The 21548-nt window shown below is 40.3% G+C and overlaps 1 long non-coding RNA gene and 1 other non-coding gene across 2 annotated transcripts; one reads left to right on the top strand and one right to left on the bottom strand.

Annotated features, from left to right (window-relative positions):
• Positions 1–1424: 1424 nt before the first annotated feature.
• TRNAH-GUG (transfer RNA histidin (anticodon GUG)) lies at positions 1425–1496 on the bottom strand. The gene has a single exon. It is a non-coding gene; the product is annotated as a tRNA-His (tRNA).
• A 380-nt stretch (positions 1497–1876) lies between these two features.
• LOC111750468 (uncharacterized) lies at positions 1877–21511 on the top strand. The gene is made up of 3 exons (XR_002785601.2): positions 1877–2214; positions 17486–17635; positions 18694–21511. It is a non-coding gene; the product is annotated as an uncharacterized LOC111750468 (long non-coding RNA).
• The last annotated feature ends 37 nt before the right edge of the window (positions 21512–21548 follow it).

Genomic DNA, 21548 nt, shown 5'->3' on the forward strand with positions numbered 1-21548 from the left:
ATATGCTTATTTAAAAAAAGGACTCAAATCTTGGATACATAGAGAACTTTTAGAAATCAGTAAAAGCCAAGCCATTTAAAAATGGGCAAATACTTGAATGGCCTTTTCTTTTTTTAGAAAGAAACACACAAGAGAATTTCTAAATGGCCAAAAGGCATAAGAAAATATGTTCAATATCGTTACTCATTAGGAAAACACAAATTAAAACCATGGTGAGATATCATTACACACCCACCAGAATGGCTAAAATTTAAAAGACAGACAGCACCAAGTGCTGACAAGAATGTGGAGCAACTATTGTTGCTGGTTAGAGGTAAAATAGGACAACCGTTCAGGAAAATTGTTTGGTAGTTTCTAAAAAACATCAAATTTAAACCCACCCCATGATCTAGCAATTTCACTACAACGTATATCCTCAGGAGAAATGAATGTGCAGTTCTGAAAATGAATCACACAAGAATATTCATAGCAGCTTTGTTCACAACTGTCAAAACTAGAAATAATTCAATTGTCCAATACTGTGGTGTGTTCACACACAGGAATAACACTCATCAACAACTACAAAATAACACACCCAACAACATAGATGCATCTCAAAAACACTGTTACATGGAAAAAAAAAAAAAAAAGACACCCAGAAGAATGTACTTACACCCACAGTGGTCTAGTAGATGGAGTAGAACCAGGTCACTGCCAGGAACATCTGGCAGGCTTGAACTGCCAACCTCCTGGTTTGCAACTGAGCAGTTTAAGCACTGCACTACGAGCGGTCTTGCATTAATCTATGGAGCTAAAAATCAGAGTGGTTTGCCTAAGTGAGGGTGGAATGGGAATTGACCAGAAAGGGTTCTATCGATGTTTTGTGAGTTGATGGTTACATTTGCTAAAATACATCGGGCGTGCGCTTCAGATTTGTGCATTTTTCTCTACGTAAATTATACTTTAATAATGTACTGTTAGCATAAAAACTGGGGTGGTACCGAGGCATCGAGTTTAGGTTTTATATTTAGTAGATTTTATATTATTGCATTTTATTGCAAAAGAAATCGAACGTGAGCACATAAAAAGCTGTTGCCATTATGTCTAAAAAGGCCCCACTGACACTTGAAATATCTCAACCAGAAAAATGGTTTTGGCCTCACAATTGCATTAGCAGAAGCTACAGTCAGGGCTTCTTGAAACAGCATTTTACTTTTTGGGATAGTTTCTGCGCATGCTCATACTCATGCCAAGCCCGGCGTTTCCCGATGACCGGGACCCAGGTGTGTGCGCTGAGGGGTTTCCTTAACTTCTCCTGACCGCTTCGTGCTGGGGAGCCACCGTGAACACTGCTCTTTGGACGCAGATAAAGTGCGCAGCCCATGTTAGGATTAAAAGTCAAGCTAAAAGACTCATCAAATACTGCGGACGCAAAGGCCACTTATTGCCGTGACTCGGATTCGAACCGAGGTTGCTGCAGCCACAACGCAGAGTACTAACCACTATACGATCACGGCGCGCCACAGGGTACCGGCTGCCATCGTTCCTCTTCACATTTTTTATTTGGAATCATCCACGATATTACCCTTTCTCCTTGGACAGCTACAGGTCCTTGCGTTTTTTTCTTTCATGTCCCTTTCTCCTTCCCCATTCTGATACATAATAAAAACAATTCTCGTCTTTCAGGATCTGGCCCGTGCCTTGGCACAGGCCTCCTGGGAGAGTTCATTGTTCTAGTCCACGCTTCCCGTTTTCTTTCGGTCCTCTCCCTTTTGGGCCCACCCTTTCCCGTTCCCCCTACACCGAGCCCCCGACCCCGCCGACCCCACAGACCCTGCTGACCCCACCGACCTCGTCCAAAGCAGCCGCGCTGAGCGCCAGGAGCAGAGCCGCGCAGACCGCGCTCTCGGCTTTCCCGGTTGCCCCGCCCCACGGGACACTGCGTGCTTCGAAATCGATGAACCAAAATAAAGGCTTTCAAAAAAGAACTTCTCCCTTTGAAAATCTTTCATGAACCTGAGATCTTCAAAGGACTAAAAGTATAAACATGACCATGTATCGATTCAAGAGGTCCTAATTGAGCGCCCTGGTGTGTGCGCCAGCAGACCCTGTTCTCGGCTGGAGGACACAAGAGCGACCATCACCTCGACCCCTGCCCTCGTGGAGCTCAGGCGCTGGACAGAGGAGGAATCAGAAGATGGAAGCATCACACTCGCCCCGAAAGTGGGTCGACAGGTGGGCAAACCCTCATTCCCTGACCAGCGTATGTCCTTCCACGCTCTCTAGGCCGAGCGTCCATCCCGGGCCTGGGGGCTGGCGATGAAGGGCGGTCGGGTGAAGGCTGGGCAGACAACGAGAAGAGCCATCCTGGGAGGCCCTGGGCGTTCAGTCTCCCTTGAGCTCAGGCCGGGAGGCGGGTGCGGCGCGGACCCGAGCATCTCCGGGAGCGCTAGCTTTTGAGGCACGCAAGGAGCAAGAAGGGGCAAAGATCATTTGGCTGGCTTTCTACCTTCACCCAACGCACGGGTTTCAACCTTGACGAACAACACGATTCGAACTCCCAATCTCTTCATCTTTCCTAGGTTTTGCATCACAGCCGTACAGCAGAAGGCGGGTGGCACCGCTTAGCGGTTAAAGAGTCCTAGAATCCCCATCGGAAAAAAAAAAAAAAAAAAAAAACTACCCCGCTGGGTTTCCGAGGATCCGCTAGCGATTCAAACTGCCAACTTTCTGGTTAAGAGCCTGAGCTCCCAACCGCAGTGCCGTCAGGGCCCTGCTAAGCCCCAGATGCAATTAGTAAAATTAGCTTTTCACGTTCCTGTAGTGCAATCGGTTAGTGTGTTCCGCTGTTAACCAAAAGGTTGGTGGTTTTGAGCCCGCTCAATCCAAGCTGTTTCCAGAGATTCGCTCACTCAACCTCATGCTCACTTGACGTTCTTGCACACCCTCCCAGAAGATCTAATGAGAATAAACTCAATTCTACGGTTGGGAGATGCCGAAATTCCTTGAAACAGGATATAAGAGCCTGGTGTAAACCCCGTCGTGTGGCCTTGGACTAGTAACTTAACCTTTATGTACCTCAAATTTTTTCATTTCTTATGAGGCGGCTAATAGTACACTACTTCCAGGATGTGCATGAATTTAGTAATTGTTCCATTTTTATTGGTCTAACACTAATAAGCTCCATAGGTGTCAGTATCAGCAAAAAACGTTGTCAGTACACAGTGGATCCCCCTGTCTTAGTTATCTAGTGCTGCTGTAACAGAAATACCATAAGTGAGTAGCTTTAACAAAGAGAAATTATTCTCTCACAGTCTAGGAGGCTAGAAGTCCAAATTCAGGGCACCAGCTCCAGGGGAAGGGTTTCTTTCTGTCAGCTCTGGGGGGAGATCCTTGTCGTCAATCTTCCTCTGGTCTAGGAGCTTCTCAGTGCAGGGACCCTGGGTTTCAAAGGACTGCTCCCCTCCCAGTTCTTTATTCTTGGTGGTAGGAGGTCCCTCTGCCTCTCAAAATAGATTGACTCAAGATACAACCTAATCTTGTAGATTGAGCCCTGCTTCATTAACATAACTGCCTCTAATCCTGCCTCGCTAACGTCGTACTGGTTAGGATTTAGAACACACAGGAGAATCACTTCAGATGATGAAATGGAGGACAACCACACAATACTGGGAATCATGGCCTTGCCAAGTTGATATACATTTTGGGGGAACACAATTCTACCCATAACATCCTCCCTAAGAACTCCTGACTTTAATAAACTGCTCTACTTACAGGGGATCTTAGAAAAGAAAGAAAACTGAATATCTAGCATCCAATAGTCTGCTTTATTAGTATGATGAAGACCCTAAGTTATAGGACAATTTCAGGACTGTTTAAATCTGGCTGAAGAAAGGAGAGAAAAGATATTTATATCATTACAATGTGGAAATTAAGTTAATGAAATGGAAGCTTCTGACAATTATGTAAATTTTAATAATTTCCAGAACCATGAGCTGGCTCATCGTTTTATGAAAAAGGGCAAAAAAATCCTTTTACAATAGATTTTTTTTTAATGCATGAAATAAAATGATAATAATGCAATGGGTATTTCTTGAGAAGGTTCTGTTGAGGAAACCCTGGTGGCATAGTGGTTAAGGGCTACGGCTGCTTAACCAAAAGGTTGGCAGTTCGAATCTACCAGGCACTGTTTGGAAGCCTTAGGGGGCAGTTCTACCCTGTCCTACAGAGTCACTATGAGCTGGAATTGACTAGACCACAGCAGGCGTTTTGGTTTTGGTTCTGCTGAACTATAAAAAGTATTACAGTTAGTCAAATTTTCAGCAAAGAGGTTTCTCCAAACACCCAATGGTGCTTAATTATTTTCTTTCATTTCCCTCACTGACAAGCATCTTAATAGATACCATTGCCTCTTTTCTATTTTAAGAATAACGAAGCTCTTTAAAAGTCTTGTGTATTGTCAAAGCAGCTTCTGTAGTCATTTTTGTTCTTTTATTCATAGTCCTATTTGTTATAAGCTGTTTGAATTTCCTACTTTTCCTTTATCATATAATTGCAGCAACTGCTGATATTTCCAACTGATTTGTCATTCTGCTCTAGAGTCTTTTAGAATATTAACTCATTCACATCTACATACTTAACCTTGTCCTAAAATTGGAATCAAGGCCACCAACAATTTGCTGCTGTTACTGACACGATCCAGAGCCGCAAAGAAACACTAATGATGCCATTAAAGCGGTCATGATACCAATAATGCAAGATACAGTTCAATTATTTTCTTCCTAATCTACAAATGAACCTTTACATGATTTGTTTAACCTCATCTACGTTATTTGTCTTTTGCAATCAGGCCAGATAAATTCAGAGTGTAATTGGCTCCTTCCAGCTTTCATTAGTAACTATTTTGTGCCTTTTCCAAGTGCTTCCATAAAATCTTTCTTTTTGAGTAACGTAATGGCTTTCCATGCTCACCAAATCACTATGTAAATGGGACATAGGACATGGGACATGGTCATCTGGCCATTCTAAATACTTATTACTATTTTTAAATCTCATTTACTCATACATTATTAAGAGCATAACGTGGTAAGGATCTGGTCCAAGATGCTAGATTTCACTGGTTCATATGAGGATTTCTGCCCTGGCTCATTGTTCTTAAACTAGAACATGCGATTCATAATTTATTGCTGACTGTGATCCAAATAAATAAAATACCTCAAGCTTTACATACTTTACAGATTAGCATGAATTTGTTACCTCCAAAACCAAACCCATTGCCGTTGAGTCGATTCTGACTCGTAGTGACCCTATAGGACACAGTAGAACTGCCGCATAGGGTTTCCATGGAGTGGCTGATGTATTCGAACTGCCGACCTTTTGGTTAGCAGTTGAGCTTTTAACCACTGTGCCACCAGGCCTAGAATACTCTTTTAAAAAGTGAAATTGCTCTTTACTATTTATTGGCAATCTATACAAAAGCTATTTCATCTTTTTGAAGTAAGGGCTAAAAAAATTGAACAGCCAGTCAATGAAAACGTTCATCTGGTTGATCAAAAGTTGATTAAACTACACCAACCTCGTACAGAAGGGAAAGAGGCCCCGGGTAAGTAAAAGACTACTGAAAAATAAGAACAAAGTGGGAGGCCTCACACTATCTGATTGTAGAATGTATTATACCTCCACTGTAGTCAAAACAGCCTGGTGCTGGTACAACAACAGATACATAGACCAATAGAACAGAATTAAGAATCCAGATATAAATCCATACACATATGAGCAGCTGATATTTGACAAAGGCCCAAAGTCTGTTAAATGGGGTAAAGACAGTCTCTTTAACAAATGATGCTGGCATAACTGGATATCCGTCTGCAAAAAAAATGAAGCAAGACCCCTAACTCACACCATGCACAAAAACCAACTCAAAATGGATCAAAGACCTAGATATAAAATCTAAAGCATTAAAGATCATGGGAGAAAAAGTAGAGACAACACTAGGAGACCTAATACATGGCATAAACAGTATATAAAACATTACTAGAACTGTACAAACAGCGAAAGTGAAATTAGATAACTGGGAGCTCCTAAAAGTAAAACACATATGCTCATCCAAAGATGTCACCAAAAAAGTAAAAAGATTACTTACGGATTGGAAAAAAGGTTTTAGCTATGACATTTCCGATCAACATTTGATCTCTAAAAGCTACATGTTACTGCAAAAACTCAACAACAAAAAGACAAATAACCCAATTAAAAAATGGGCAAAGGATATGAACAGGCACTTCACTAAAGAAGACATTCAGGTAGCTAACAGATACATGAGGAAATGCTCACGATCATTAGCCATTAGAGAAATGCAAATCAAAACTACAATGAGATTACATCTCACTCCAACGAGGCTGACATTAATCCAAAGAACACAAAATAATAAATGTTGGAGAAGTTATGGAGAGACTGGAACACTTATACACTGCTGGTGGGAGTGTAAAATCATAGAACCACTTTGGAAATCGATTTGGCACTTCCTTAAAAAGGTAGAAATAGAAGTACCATACAATCCAGCAATCCTACTCCTTGGAATATACCCTAAAGAAGTAAAAGCCATCACATGAACAGATATATGCACACCTATGTTCATTGCAGCTCTGTTTACAATAGCAAAAAGATGAAAGCAACCAAGGTGCCCATCAACAGAAGAATGGATAAATAAATTGTGGTATATTCACACAATGGAATACTATGCATCGATAAAGAACAACAATGAATCTGTGAAACATTCCATAACAGAGGAATCTGGAAGGCATTATGCTGAGTGAAATTAGTCACTTGCAAAAGGACAAATATTGTATGAGGCCACTATTATAAGAACTCAAGAAAGGGTTTAAACAGAGAAGAAAATATTCTTTGATGGTTACGAGAGGGTGGAGGGAGGAAGGTAGGAAGAGGGGGATTCCCTGATTAGATAGTAGACAAGAACTAATTTAGGTGAAGGGAAGGACAACATACAATATAGGAGAGGTCAGCACAACTGGACCAAACCAAAAGCAAAGAAGTTTCCTGAATACACTGAATGTTTCAAAGGCCCTTGTAGTGGGGTGGGGGTTTGGGGACCATGGTTTCAGGGGACATCTAGGTCAATTGGCATAATAAAATCTATTAAGAAAACATTCTGCATCCCATTTTGGAGAGTGGTGTCTGGGGTCTTAAACACTAGCAAGTGGCCACCTAAGAAGCAACAATTGGTCTCAAACTACATGGAGCAAAGGAGAATGAAGAACACCAAAGACACAAGGTAAGTATGAGCCCAAGAGCCAAAATGGGCCACATAAATCAGAGACTACATCAGCCTGAGACCAGAAGAACTAGATGCTGCCCAGCTACAACTGATGACTACCATGACAGAAAGCACAGCAGGGAATCCATGAAGGAGCAGGAGAGCAGTGGGATGCAGACCTCAAATTCTCATAAAAAGACCAGACTTAATGGTCTGACTGAGACTGCAGGGACCCCAGAGGTCATGGTCCCCAGACCTTCTATTAGCCCAAGATAGGAACCATTCCCAAAGCCAACTCTTTAGACAGGGATTGGACTGGACTATAAGACAGAAAATGATACTGGTGAGGAGTGAGCTTCTTGGATCAAGTAGACACATGAGACTATGTGTGCAGCTCCTGTCTGAAGGGGAGATGTGAAGGCTGAGGGGGGCAGAACTGGCTGAATAGACACGGAAATACAGGGGAGTGAAAAGGAGTGTGCTGTCTTATTAGCGGGAGAGTAACAAGGAGTACATAAAAAAAACCAAAAACCAAACCCATTGCCATCGAGTCCATTCCGACCGATAGTGATCCTATAGGACAGAGTAGAACTGCCCCAAACAGTTTCCAAGGAGTGCCTGTTGGACTTGAACTGCCAGCGTTTTGGTTAGCAGCTGTAGCTCTTAACCACTATGCCACCAGGGTTTCCAGGAGTAAAAAAAAAAAACCCAGTGCCATAGAGTCAATTCCGACTCATAGCAGGAGTACATATAAAACATAGCAAGGTGTATATAAGGTTTTGTATGTGAGACTGACTTGATTTGTAAACTTTCACTTGAAGCACAATAAAAATTAAGAAAAAGAAAAGAGGCTTAAAAAAAAAAAAGTTGATTAAACTGATTCCTAGCCCTATTCTCCTATTAGGCCTAGGGAGACTAGAAAAGTGAGTATGAAGTGGATTCCAAATTTCTTACAGTTTTTGTGATTGTACTTGTACTTTTTTGTCTCCTTCCATTGCCTAATACTAATTGCTTAAATGTCCGTACAGAGCCATTAACCTGTGGTAAAATCCAACTGATTATTACGCATCAAAAAGAGACTGAGGCTCTCATGGTCAAATTGGCTGTAGTAAGAGCAGAATTTTGACCCAAATCTGGCAGGTTAAAAATTCTAAATAGAGAAATGGTACAAACTTGGCTTAACTAATGTGGAGGTTCTAACAAAGGACTTCGGTAGAGATAAGCTGTTATGTATACTTTCAGCTAAACTGTCAATATTATCCAGAAAACTCAGGAGTAACTTGCTCCACGGTAGACTGCTCAAACTGGCCTTTTAGAGATTCCAGAAAGAAAGGAAGAAATGCATCCTTCCCTGATTGTGTCTTTTTTTTTTCTCCATTCTCACCTATTTTAACTTAAGTTTTTGGAGAGTGGCTTTATTTAAAGACCAACAGTTCTTTTTCATATATGAAAGTGAATAGTATTTGGATAATTATCTGTGATTATTCTTTGACACTATCTATTAACACACGTATACAAACATATATAACATACAAATATAAAACCAGTTGCTGTTGAGTCTTTTCTGAGTCCTGTCAATCCTACACACATTTATAATACCCATGATTAACCTTTTAAATGGACATTTCCCAGTTGAGTTTGCATCCACATACACTGGGCTAAAGGCTTGTGGAAGAGCACCAGGTTGGAGACACCAGAGCACAGAAAGCTGGCAGCAGAATTGAAGAACAAAGAGAGTTCTGTTGTGAGCTAAAATCCAGGCTGTAAAAGAGAAAGATATCTCCCATGTTTCAGAAAGCTCGACGCTGGGATGAAATGAACAAATAGAAACATCCAGAGTCTTACTGTTGCTCAGATTCCAAGCTCTGCTCAAAGAAAAGTTCTGATCACAGTACCAAACCTTTGAAACCAGTGATAAATTGAATCTAACTAGTTCAACAAAGACAAGACCCACCAAAAGTACACATTAGATTGACTAGCCCTCCACATTAGAGGCCTGATAGAAAATTCCATGTGCCAATATCTGTGAGTAAAAATTTACTTCTGTTTCTATTGTTGTTTTATACACACTGACATACATTTAAAAATTACAAGAGGCACAATGAAGCAAAGAAGTGACATAAAATCAAGAAAAATAAAGTCAATAGAAGCAACCCCCCAGGTGGCCTAGATGTTGAACTATTACACAACGACTTGAAAATAAGTACAAGAAATATGCTGTAATGACTAGCAAACAAAAAATAGACAATACATACAATCAGATGAAGAATTTCAGAAGAGAAATAAAAACTATAAAAAAGAACAAATAGAAATATAGTATCAGAAATCAAGAATATATTCAATGGTGTTAACAAAAGACTACACACAGCAAAAGATGGATCAGTGAATTTGAATGAGTTAACAGCAATTATGCAGACAGAAACACAGTAAGAATGAAGAGTAAAAAGAAAATAAAACAGGATATCTTAAACCTATAGAACAATATAAAATGATCTAATATATGTGTAACTGGAGTTCCAGAAGGAGAGAAAAAGCAGAATGAGGCTGAAGAAATATTTGAAGAGGTACCAGTCAAAATTTTTTTCAAAATAGTTGAAAACTACTAATTCCTAGACCCAAGAAACTAAGTGAACCCCAAGGAAGATAAAAATAAAACTATGCCTATACATATTATAATGAAACTTCTGAAAACCAGTGATTAAAAAGAACATCTTAAAAGCACTATTTCTGGGGAAGACAAATTAGTTTTGTTTGCTTTTTCTGTTTTTCTTTGTTTCATTAATTAGTTCTGAGTATTTTGTAGGCCTTACTTTTTTTTACTGAACTTTAAATGAAGGTTTACAGAACAAACTAGTTTCTCATCAAACAGTACACACATTAACAAACCCACGACATGTCAACACTCTCCCTTCTCAACCCTGGGCTCCCTATTACCAGCTGTCCTGTTCCCTCCTACCTTCCAGTCCCTGCCCCAGGGCTGATGCCCCCTTTAGTCTTGTTTTGTTCCATGGGACTGTTCAATCTTTGGTTGAAGAGTGAACCTCAGGAGTTGCCTTGTTACTGAGCTGAAAGGGTATCTGGGAGCCATACTCTCAGGGTTTCTCCAGTCTCTGTCAGGCCGGCAAGTCTGGTCTTTCTTTTCGAGTCAGAATTTTGTTCTACATTTTTCTCCAGCTCTGTCTGGGACTGTCTATTGTGATCCCTGTCAGAGCAATCAGTGGTGGTAGCCAGGCATCACCTCATTGTACTGGACTCAGTCTGGTGGAGGCCATGGTAGATGTGGTCCATTAGTCTTTTGGACTGATCTTTCCCTTATGTCTTTTTTTCCTTCATTCTTCCTTGCTCCCAAAGGGGTGAGACCAGTGGAGTATCCTGATGGTGCAGGCCTTACTTTTAATCTCCATTTTCTCCCAGAAATCCTGGAGGTTGAGTAAGAAGGAGGGGATGCAAATTTAGTGAAGCCTTCTAAGTTACCACTGAGCATGATGGCTCAAGGGCAAGGGCTCTGGAGGCAAACTGCCTGGGTCTGAGTACTGGCTGTCACCATCATAGAGGAAGGGCCTTTGAAAAGGTAAACCCAGCCATTCAGGACCTGAATATTCTTATCTACAACAAGAGGTAGTAATAACTGACAATATTTTGCAGGATTATGTGGACTAAATAAATTAGTACACGGAAAAGCACTTAGGTACCATGCCAATCTCATAGTAATGTTCTGAGAAAGCAATTATAATTATTATTATTACTATTATTAAAAAAATGTTCATTTTCATTTCTAATTGTACCAGTGAGGACTTTCAACCTTCTCTAAAATAAATAAGAACTGTTAAAAGGCTTGGTTAACCTCCCCCCGCCCCCCATATTAATGGCCAAGCATCTGGACAACTGGTTACTTCAAGAGTTTGATGGTGACCTAATGAAAAATGCAGACAGTACATCAGGGGACTGGATCCAATTTCATGAAATTCTTGGTCCTTGGACAGCCATGAGAATTGTTTAGCTCATGGTAGAAATCTTTTGCATACAAGTCAAGCAAAAGCTTTTAATATCCAGTCAGGCTTATCCCAAGTATTTCGAAGAAAGTCCTAGTATGTACCAGCGATCCCTTATTTTTTGTTGTTTTTGATAAATCAAGGTAGGAAATATACCTGAAATTTGTAGATTTCTTTTTTCAGTCATGTTGGTGTATTTGTAGCAAACCAACACTCATGCCCAAAACAACTAGATAAAGTGTGATTCAAAGGATTTCTGTTTGAAGTCTTTGGAGAGCTACCAATGCAGCAAGGACCTATACAGGCAGATCCTGAGAACGAGAAAGAAAGAGAAAGAACCTCATTGAAATGAGGGTAAATCCCTGCCTTTTCCCCCCAGGGTATTTGCTTATTCTTAGAATGGGACAGAAGATTGAGGATCTGCATAGAGGGCAGCTGCTAATAAGAGGAAGAGAAAACAGCATCACTTTAAGAAATCTTACAAGGCTGGGGGAAAAAAAAAGACCTGTTGCTGTTGAGTTGATCCTGACTCATAGTGACCCCATAAGGCAGAGTAGAACTGCTCCATAGGAGTACCTGGTGGATTCAAACCACTGACCTTTTGGTTAGCAGCTGTGACTCTTAACCACTACACCACTAGGGTTCCAAAAGTTAGGAAAGGGGGGAAAAAAGACACATGGAGCTGTCCATATATTCAGGCTTAAGGAGCCAGGATCCTGGAATAAACTGAGAAGTGAACTAGGTGCTTTACAAATTAAAGTATGCAAAATAAAGTGGCTATGAAGGCAAGCAAAGTATGGCTGAAAGAGAGGGAAATTTCAGTAGTAACACGGTGCAAAGAAGATAGATATAAATTACAATTCAGGACCCTCCAAAGAGCAGGTGCCTTTCAGATGGGAGCAGTAGAAGTCTACAACCTAGGAGTGTGGGCAAACCAGATATAGACTGAGACTTTCCATGAGTGCAAACAAGTTGAAATTAGTTTAGTCACGATCGGATTGAAGTGATCTGCCCCTCTGCTATCTACCAGAGGAGAGGGTGAATAACCTTCAAAGAAAGAAAACATTATCTGAAGCCTCCAGTAGTTTTTTACACATCAGGTCCATCGGTCAATCACACTTTTCCAGGCAGAGAAAGAAACAAGAACAAGAGAAAAAAAGAAAACAGAAGAAACTGACTCACAGATGATTGGAACATTGGAAATATCAGATAAGAACATTGAAATGATATGTTTTAGATATGTTTAATAAAATGTTTTAGATATATTTAAGAAATGATAATCTTTAAGAAAACAGATGACAAGATGGAAAGATTCACCAGAGATTAGGAATTTATTTAAAAATCAAATGGAAATTCTAGAAGTAAAATATATAACGAACTTTTAAAATATCAATATATTGTTTGATGGCAGTTTGGACCAAGTTGAAGAGGAATTAGTAATTGGAAAATAAGTATAAAATATCTGGTTTGAAGTATAGAGTGCTAAAAGGAATGGAACTTCAGAAAAGAGAAAATAAAAAATGAATCATGTTATAAAGGCCTAATGTATATGTATTTGAAGTCTTAGAAGTTGCAGAAGATGAAAATTAGATTGGAAGCAATATTAAAAGAATGTAAGAGCCAATTAAAAAAAAAAAACCCGACGAGCTATCAAGCCACATGTACAAGAAATTCTACGAACTCCAAGCAGGATAAAAACAAGAGAACCATACCACGGCACATGATTGCAAAACTTATGAAAATTCAAGTCAAAGAAGCACTAGAAGAAAAAAATTCACATTATGTTCAAGGATTGGAGCTAAAAAAAGATAACTGAAAAGGAAGTCAAGAAGCCATTATTAAAGGGCTGAATACTGTAATTTCCCACCTACATTCTACTCCCTGACAAAATATCTTTCAAAGTGAAGGTGAAAGTCCTTTCCAAAAAAGCAGCAGATCCTCACTAATCGCACCCCCTAGTTTCCATGGAGTTGATTCTGACTCATTTTGACCCCACATGTGTCAGAGTAAAACTATGCTCCATAGGGTTGTCAGTGACTGATTTTTAGAAGTAGATTACCAGGACTTTCTTCCAAAATGGCTCTAGTTGGACTCCAACCTTTCGGCTGACATGAACATGTTAATGGCTTGCACCACCCAGCGACTCTGACTCTCGATGTTGCCGACAAGTTGATTCAGATTCATAGGGAGACTATAAGACAGAGTAGAACAGCCCCATAGAGTTTCCAAGGAGTGCCTGGCAGATTCGAACTGCCAACATTTTGATTAACAGCAGTAGCATTTAACCACTATGCCAACAGGGTTATCAACTCTCAGTAAAGAAAATGTACAAGGTAGTTCTTCAGGCAGAAATCAAATGATCCCAAGGGAAACATGGAAATGAAGGAAGGAATGAAGAACAATGGATAGGTTAAATATACAGATAAATCAAATAAGCGTTACTGTCCAAAATAAAATCAATGACAACGATAACTCAAATGGCAGGAGGGGAGTAAATGCAATTAACATTTCTAAAGTCGCAGCATTACCTAGGAAGTATAAAAGTTCTAATTTATTTTAGAGTCTTTTGTTCTGGTTTCACAAAATACATAAAAGTAAAAAAATATATATCAGGATGAAGCCAAAAGCTATTATTTTTGTGTGATTTCATCTGTGTTTTTAGAATAATTAACTTTATTTTTATGCTAACTGTATTTTATTGTGATATAATTTGTGAACAGTAATAATGCACATACGTGAAGTATACAGTGTGGTGAATCTTGATAAATGTATATACTCTTATAATTACCAACCAGACAAGCTCTATAGAATATTTCCATCCTCCCAGGAAGTTTCCCTCATGCCAATTTCCAGTGAAAATTCCTCAATAAAGCAAAGCTCTTCTGATTTCTGTCTCTGCAATTTAGTTTTGCCTTTTCTGGAACTTTATATGACTGGGATCATACATGAGCATCACACAGGAACACTAAAATATGTTTTTGATATTCAAAAACTTCCTTTTAAACAGGAATCTTTTACTGAATGTACCGTTTTGGAGGGATTTATGCATGCTATGACTCGAAGGCACTGGTACTGGGTAGGAGCATAGGTAGTCTAATCATTTTAATTGCTGAGTAGTAACATGGGGTCACCATGAGTCAAAATTGACTAGACAGCAACTAATAACAACAACAACAATCCATTATATTAATATAAAAATTTACCAGTTCTCCTATTGGTGAACTTTTGCATTGTCTCCAGTCATTGCCTAGTATGAATAACTCTGCTATGGTCATTCTTGTAAAAATCTTTTTTGGATTATATGCGTTAATTTTTCTTGGGAAATAAATAGAAGTAAAATTGCTGGATCATAGGGTAGATGTATGTTTAACTCTATGAGGAACTCCCAAATAGCTTTCCAAAATAGCTGTGCTAATTTAAAGTCCAATGAGCATCATGGAATAACATCACATAGTCTAAAAGAGGTAGAGGGGAGGATTGGGCATGAACAACAACTTTCAAAATCAGTTTTTCCAGACTTCCTTTCTTCATCTTCTTTAAATCCTTAGAAGGATGTGTGGAGGTGGCTGTGGTCACACCAAGTGGCACCACTTGCCTATTCAAGCCCAGCGAGCCACAGAGAGAGAGGACTAGGGAAGCCCACCCAAGTCTCAGGCTCATAAAACCTAGGTGGGAATGGAGCCAGCTGGTATCAGCTCATGAGAGCTTGTTGTTTAATTTACAGGAATTCTGAGGGCCAGTTGTTAGACAGAGCCATTATTAAAAAAAATTGAAATGTATTAACTTATAGTTAAATAAATTACATTAAAAAAGGTAATAAACATTCAAAACTCATGACTTCCTAATTATTTTACAACATTTTACTAGTATCTATGCTCTTTAAGTTATTTACATCTATTGTCTTTACATGGCAGAAATACTATACAATGGTGTGTTATCGTGCATCTTTTCCCAACTTCATGTTCAGTGATGTCACATTGGTAGCTTAAAATTGGCTCACAGAAATAAGCAAATGTTATAAATCTGGCCTTTCCCTCCCTGAAGTGCTGGTTATTGAACATCAGAACACTACTGAAGTAGATACCTAGGAGGTGGGAAGCAAGGTCAGGCAGTGACTCCCATCCCTGTGCCTCTCTTCAGTCTCAGTAGCTGGGACACTAAAAACTGTTGTTTACACTTCTGTCTATCTCCTCATCTCTTGGCCTGGATTTTACTGAGGCAATCTCGACCGTACTGGGTGGGTTTTATCAAGGCAGATGTATCAAGGCCAGAATAAAATAGTAAAACCATCAGATTTACATGTCAGCACCACTTGAAGCATCTACTACACATATTCAAGGAGACAGGCATAAAATGTTTTAAGGACTTTGACAAGGTTGGGTGAGGACAGGGGTGAAAGTTCAGAAGGCTAAAATTGGCTTCATGTTAAATGAAATTCCTACATGTTGTTACTATAAGGGAAAAGAAGCCGATATTGCTTTCAAAGTAAGATATCATTCTGCTAAATATATTAGTCATATTTGAGTATTATACTCCAGTTTTGCTTGTTAAGGTTTTGAAAGAATTGGGGCAGGGGGTGGGGAGAGGAGGCTGAAGAGTTCCTAAAGAAGAACAGTAAAAATCACTAGAAGTTAAAAAAATTTTATTTAGGAAAAACCATAAAAATTGGTTTTGTTGAAACTGTCTTCAAGAAGATAAAAGGAATTGAGAAAATATTGTCTTGATATGCAAAGGCAAGACTGAACAAAAACAAATATGTTTAGGTTTTTTTTGAAGAAATTGACTAGTTGGAAGTATCAGAAAATTTGTACACACTAATTAGTGGGCTGAGGGCTGTGGGGACCATGGTCTTGGGGAACATCTAGCTCAATTGGCATGACATAGTTTATACAGAAAATGTTCTACATTGTACTTTGGCGAGTAGCGTCTGGGGTATTAAAAGCTTGTGAGTGGCCATCTAAGATACTTCACTATTCTCACCCCATCCAGAGCAAGGGAAAATGAAGAAAACCAAAGACAAGGGAAAGATTAGTCCAAGGGACTAATGGGCCACAACTACCACAGCCTGCACCAGACTGAGTCCAGCACAACTGGATGGAGCCTGGCTACCATCACCCAGTGCTCTGACAGGGATCACATTAGAGAGTCCTGGACAGAGCTGGAGAAAAAGGTAGAACAAAATTCTAACTCACAAAAAAAGACCAGACTTACTGGCCTGACAGAGACTGAAGAAACTCTGAGAGTGTGGCCCCCAGATACACTTTTAGCTCAGTCATGAAGTCACTCCTGAGGTTCACTTTTCAGCCAAAGATTACACAGGCCCATAAAACAAAACCAGACTAAAGGGGCACACCAGCCCAGAGGCAAGGACTAGCAGTCCTGCAATTGGTAACCAATGTCACAAAACAATATGTGTTCTAATTGTTTAATGAGAAGCCAGTTTGTTCTGTAAACCTTCAACTAAAGTACAATCATTTAAAAAATAAATAAATAAAAGAAAAAGGGTACACAGATACTAAAACTGTCTGGTGAGGGGGTGGTCTCCACTGACATAGACGTCCATGGAAAAACAGGCAGCCTTGTGTTGAGTATGCCAGGCTATCAGCCAGGACTTCCTCAGGTTCTTTAGCTACCTCTGCATTCTAAGTCTATGATTGTGACTGGAGACCTGGCAGTCTGAGTCCTTCTTACCGTACTCTTGTTGGTATCCAGACCACAGGCAGTGACTTGGGATTTGAGCTCTGGCATCTCAAGTTTTGCTTTTACCTTTCTGACTCTCAAACCTTGAAGGCGATGAAAAGGCATCCTGGCTTCTGAAAGGATCCTCAGGGAACTTGATCTCAACCATAGAATTAAAAATACTCATTCTTCAGCCCAATTTAAACTCCATTTGATGTCATTTGTGTTTATTACATTGTTCTCCTGTTTTGTTTTTTCTTCTAAAATGCCCCCAGACTCTCCTGTTCCTCTTCATAGCAATATCTCTGCCTATTTGCTGCATCCGTCCTCCAACTCAAGGTCCTCATTGCTGAGGAGGTACTTCTTCAAGGGGGTTCATTGTAGGCTTGACTCTTTTTCTTCTCCTTAGATTCTGTGCTTTCGATTTTTTGCTCCTATGAGATCCTTTTCATAATCTAAATTCTTTAAACCATAATTTTGTTTCAACTCCACTAGGTAGTTTTGGAGGAAAGCCTGGCCATTGTGGAGACCCAGATGTAGTTCTTTTCCATTCTTTCTTTCAAAGGAGGCAGAAGAGTGTTCGTCATGAGAAAATGCTCTAACTGAAGGCTGAGATGCATCAGCTCTTAGAGAAGAAGGGGACTGCTGAGAGCGGAGTGAAGGAGCAGAAGACACAGCCCAAGGAAATAGGATTCTCCTCTGTGTCCCAGAGTGGGTAAGAGATTCCTTGCTTAGAGACTTCCACTGCCAGAACTGTTGTCACAGGGGCTTTCAGGGTCTGTATCCAGGCTCCATATCTTAATTTTAGGACTTTCTTCCAGGAAATTCTTTAGAGAAAAGTCTTTAGTGTTCATTTTTATCGTTAACTATATTATTCAGAATAATTTGGTTTTATTCTAACGTTACAAGTAAGGCTATGCATAAGATACAGCCTATATTCTGTGTCATCAGCACTCCTCAAGGTTGGACACTTAAACAAATCAGAGTTTCATCATGGTTAAATCGAGAGTTTGAACGTGGGAGCAAAGAGCTGCCTTATTCTTGCCCAGCATATCTTTACCAAGTTTACATGAAACAGATTATTATTAAGAGCTTAAGTCAGGCGAGCAATTTTCTCATGATTTAGGGTAAAAAGGGCTTACATTTAGAATTATCACATGAATATAAAATTTTTTATGTATTTGACAGAGTGAATGTAGGCTTTGTGAGTTGAGAGCCCAGGACTCTATGTTATTTTTTCCAAAGGCTATTGTGCAACTTTGATCAAGTGACTCTGCCTCTTTGGTCCTGAGTGTTCTCTGTTCTGAAATGAGGAAGTGAGACTAGCAGGCTCTGAGGTTATTTTAGCTCTAACATTATTCTGTGGGGCAGTGAAATTTAACTGGTACATATCGGGCAGTAACTCAATGGAGCATGAAGTGGAATTTGAGGTGTCCAAAGCTGTTGCCCAATCAACAGGCAAGGAAGTGATGATTGAGCATTTCAGTCTGGAACTTACAGATAAGTGTACAATGGATTAATCCCACATTATCTGAAAAGGACCGTTAAAGACAGCCTGGCAAATTTAGCCAACAAACCGCTATTTGGCAATGTTGTAAGCTTATTTTAAAAATTGAGCTTATTAAAATTGCTCTGATTCTAGTAACCAATAATCACCTAATGAAAAAAGTTTGACAGAAATGTGAATAAAGTAGGGGTGGTTTAAAAGGTTCAAGAGGAATTGTATGCTATCTGCGGGTCACTTGTCCTGATTCCTGCTTTGGCTCCTTCCAGCACCTGGGTGACCTGTTCCGAATGAGCAACTCTGGGCCTCAGGCAAATTTCAGCTTCTCAGAAAACAACCAGCACCTGTGCTTGCTGCTGGCACAAAACAGGCAACACTGCCAAGATCTCCAAGAGAAATGATGGCATCAGGAATAACAGTTCTGCTCTGGCCAACCAGCTGGAAAAACAGAGAGAATGTCAAGTTTGTCTTAAAAATTCACCATGACCAAAATAATGAGTGATAATCTGTCTTCTTTTCGATAAGTTAAATACGTTATGGACTGCAGTACTCATCCCAACATTAAAATAAATTTCAATACTTACCATATTTCTAGAAAGGTGAAAAAGTGTTTTACCATCTGTCATGGGTTGAATTATGTCCCCCCAAAAAGGTGTGTATCAACTTGGTCAGGCCATGATTCCCAGTATTGTGTGATTGTCCTCCATTTTGTGATTGTAGTTTTATGTTGAGAGGATTAGGGTGGGAATGTAACACTACCCTTACTCAGGTCATCTCCCTGATCCAAGGTAAAGAGACTTTCCCTGGGGTGTGGCCTGCACCACCTTTTATCCTCAAAAGATAAAAGGAAATGGAAGCAAGAAGAGAGTCGGGGACCTCATACCACCAAAACAGCAGCACCAGGAACAGAGCGCTTCCTTTGGACACGGGGTTCCTGCACCTGAGAATCTCCTTGACCAGAGGAAAATTAAGGACAAGGACCTTCCTCCAGAGCAGACACAGACAGAAAGGCTTCCCCTGGAGTCGACGCCCTGAATTTGGATTTGTAACCTACTAGACTGTGAGAAAATAAATTTCCCTTTGTTAAAGGCATCCACTTGTGGTATTTCTGTTATGGCAGCACAAGATAATTAAGATACCATCAATTTACAGGTGGAGAAACTGAGGTACAAAGTAGCAAAATGACACGCCTGAGTTTGCAGTGGCAGAGTAGAGTGTTTTGGGGCTAAGATCCAGGTCTGCTGATTCCTGCTATAGACACCTAACTTCTTTGTCTCTCTCAGGAGCAAGATGAACTGGTACCCTCTCTTCCCTTGTGTATAACAAATAGTAGTTCTGTTGGGCAGGATATGACATGATTCTAAATTAGTTCAGATCATTTTAAACTCTTTTGCATCCATAGGGCAAAGCACTGTGCTAGTTAGTTACACTATGTGATACAGAAGTGATAGTATACAGTGGTTAAAGGACCATCAAGATTTCTGTTGCCAATTGAGCCTTGGCTATCTGTACAAAAGACATGGATAGGTCGCTGCCTGGAGCAAGTGGTCTCTTCTTTCACATGAGTTCAGAGAAGTCATTTTTCCCTCTGTGGATATCACCTACCCCTGCCTGATACAGGCCAGAGTAAACGCAGAGATTGAGGGCATTTAAAGAAAATCCAAAAAACCTCTATTAGTTAGTTAATGCTGTGTTACAAAGCATCCCCAAACTTAGTGTTTTAATACAACAAAAATTATCTATTAGCTTCCAGGTTTTCTGTACGTCAGGAACTAGGGAGCAGCTTGGCTGGGCGACTCTAGCTTGAGGCCTCTCATAGGGTTGCAGTACAATGGCTGGTGCACAGTTATCTGAAATTTGGACTGGGACTAAGAGTGTCCACTTTCAAGGGTTCACTCTCATGCCTGGCGAGATTGTGCTGGCTGTAGGTAGGACTCCCTTCTTCTCCATGTGGGTCTCATCACTGGGTTGTTCGAGTGTCCTTGGCATGGCAGCTAGCTTCCTCAGAGCAAGTGATCCAAATGAGTTCACAGTATAACTCCAATTGCAATCCAAAATCACAAAATTCCCCATTTCCATATTTGTACCTTCTTTTTCTGTCAGTGAGAAAACTCCCATTATTTTCAATATTCTATTTTGAAAATACCTGCTTATATGTTTTGAAAATATTTACTTATATGCTTGTAAAATGGTAATAGTAATAGTAGCATGAGAACCTGTCTAACTTCAGAGGGGATAATGACCAGAGTCAGCCCAAAGCTGGTCCCTAGGCGGTAGGGGTCAGAGATACCTCCACTCTCCAATCTTTTTACCAATTCTGACACCAGCCGTCCCTCCCACGGCACTCACTACTTCTCTCCTGATTCCATAATCCATTGTAATGGTCACACAGAGCTCACAGACTGTACTTCCAGTTAAGTGGTTTATGAAAGGAGTAACAGGGTACAACTCAGGATTAGGATCAACAGGCTACAACTCAGGATCAGGATCAGGAAGAATTTAGGCAAAGTATCCCTTCTTCAGTGCAGGACAACTCTCTCCAGCTCCTGTTGGCCCCCCTCAGGACAGGCTCCTCTTGGCCCTGCAGTCTGTAGCCACCAGCTCTGCTGCTGGGCCTCTTTTGGGCCTGTTGCCATCTTCAGCGTTACAGCCCTTGACCTGTGTTACAGTTCTTTTAGGAAGTTTCTTGCCTCCTCTGTCTTTGCTTCTCTTTTCTTCTCACTTCTTTCTTCTTTCTGTTTCTTCCTGCTGCTTCTCTTCCTGTTTCTTTCTGTCTGAGAAACCTCTGTGGGGTTGGCTGCTTATATAAACAAACTCCTCATCAATTTCAAGGCATGAATCTTCCACCAGAGCCACGAACTGATCAATCTCATCTAGGTAGGCCAAAGACACTTCTTTTGCCTAGTTTATTGACCAATCCCTGCAAGATGCGTACCAATAACAGGGCAGGCTGCAGCCCAGGATCAGAAAGAAAGTGTCAAACCAAGTTCCAAACAGCTTACGCAGGAAATGCGACAAACCCTCTGGAGTAGAAAACTAGGGCAAAGGTAAACTCCTCAGAGCTTAGGGGAAACATCTCTCAAGGTGTTTGTCCAAAGAACCAAGGCAAAAGGCCACATAAAGG

This window comes from Loxodonta africana, chromosome 3, assembly GCF_030014295.1.
Source record: "Loxodonta africana isolate mLoxAfr1 chromosome 3, mLoxAfr1.hap2, whole genome shotgun sequence".
NCBI lineage: Eukaryota > Metazoa > Chordata > Mammalia > Proboscidea > Elephantidae > Loxodonta > Loxodonta africana.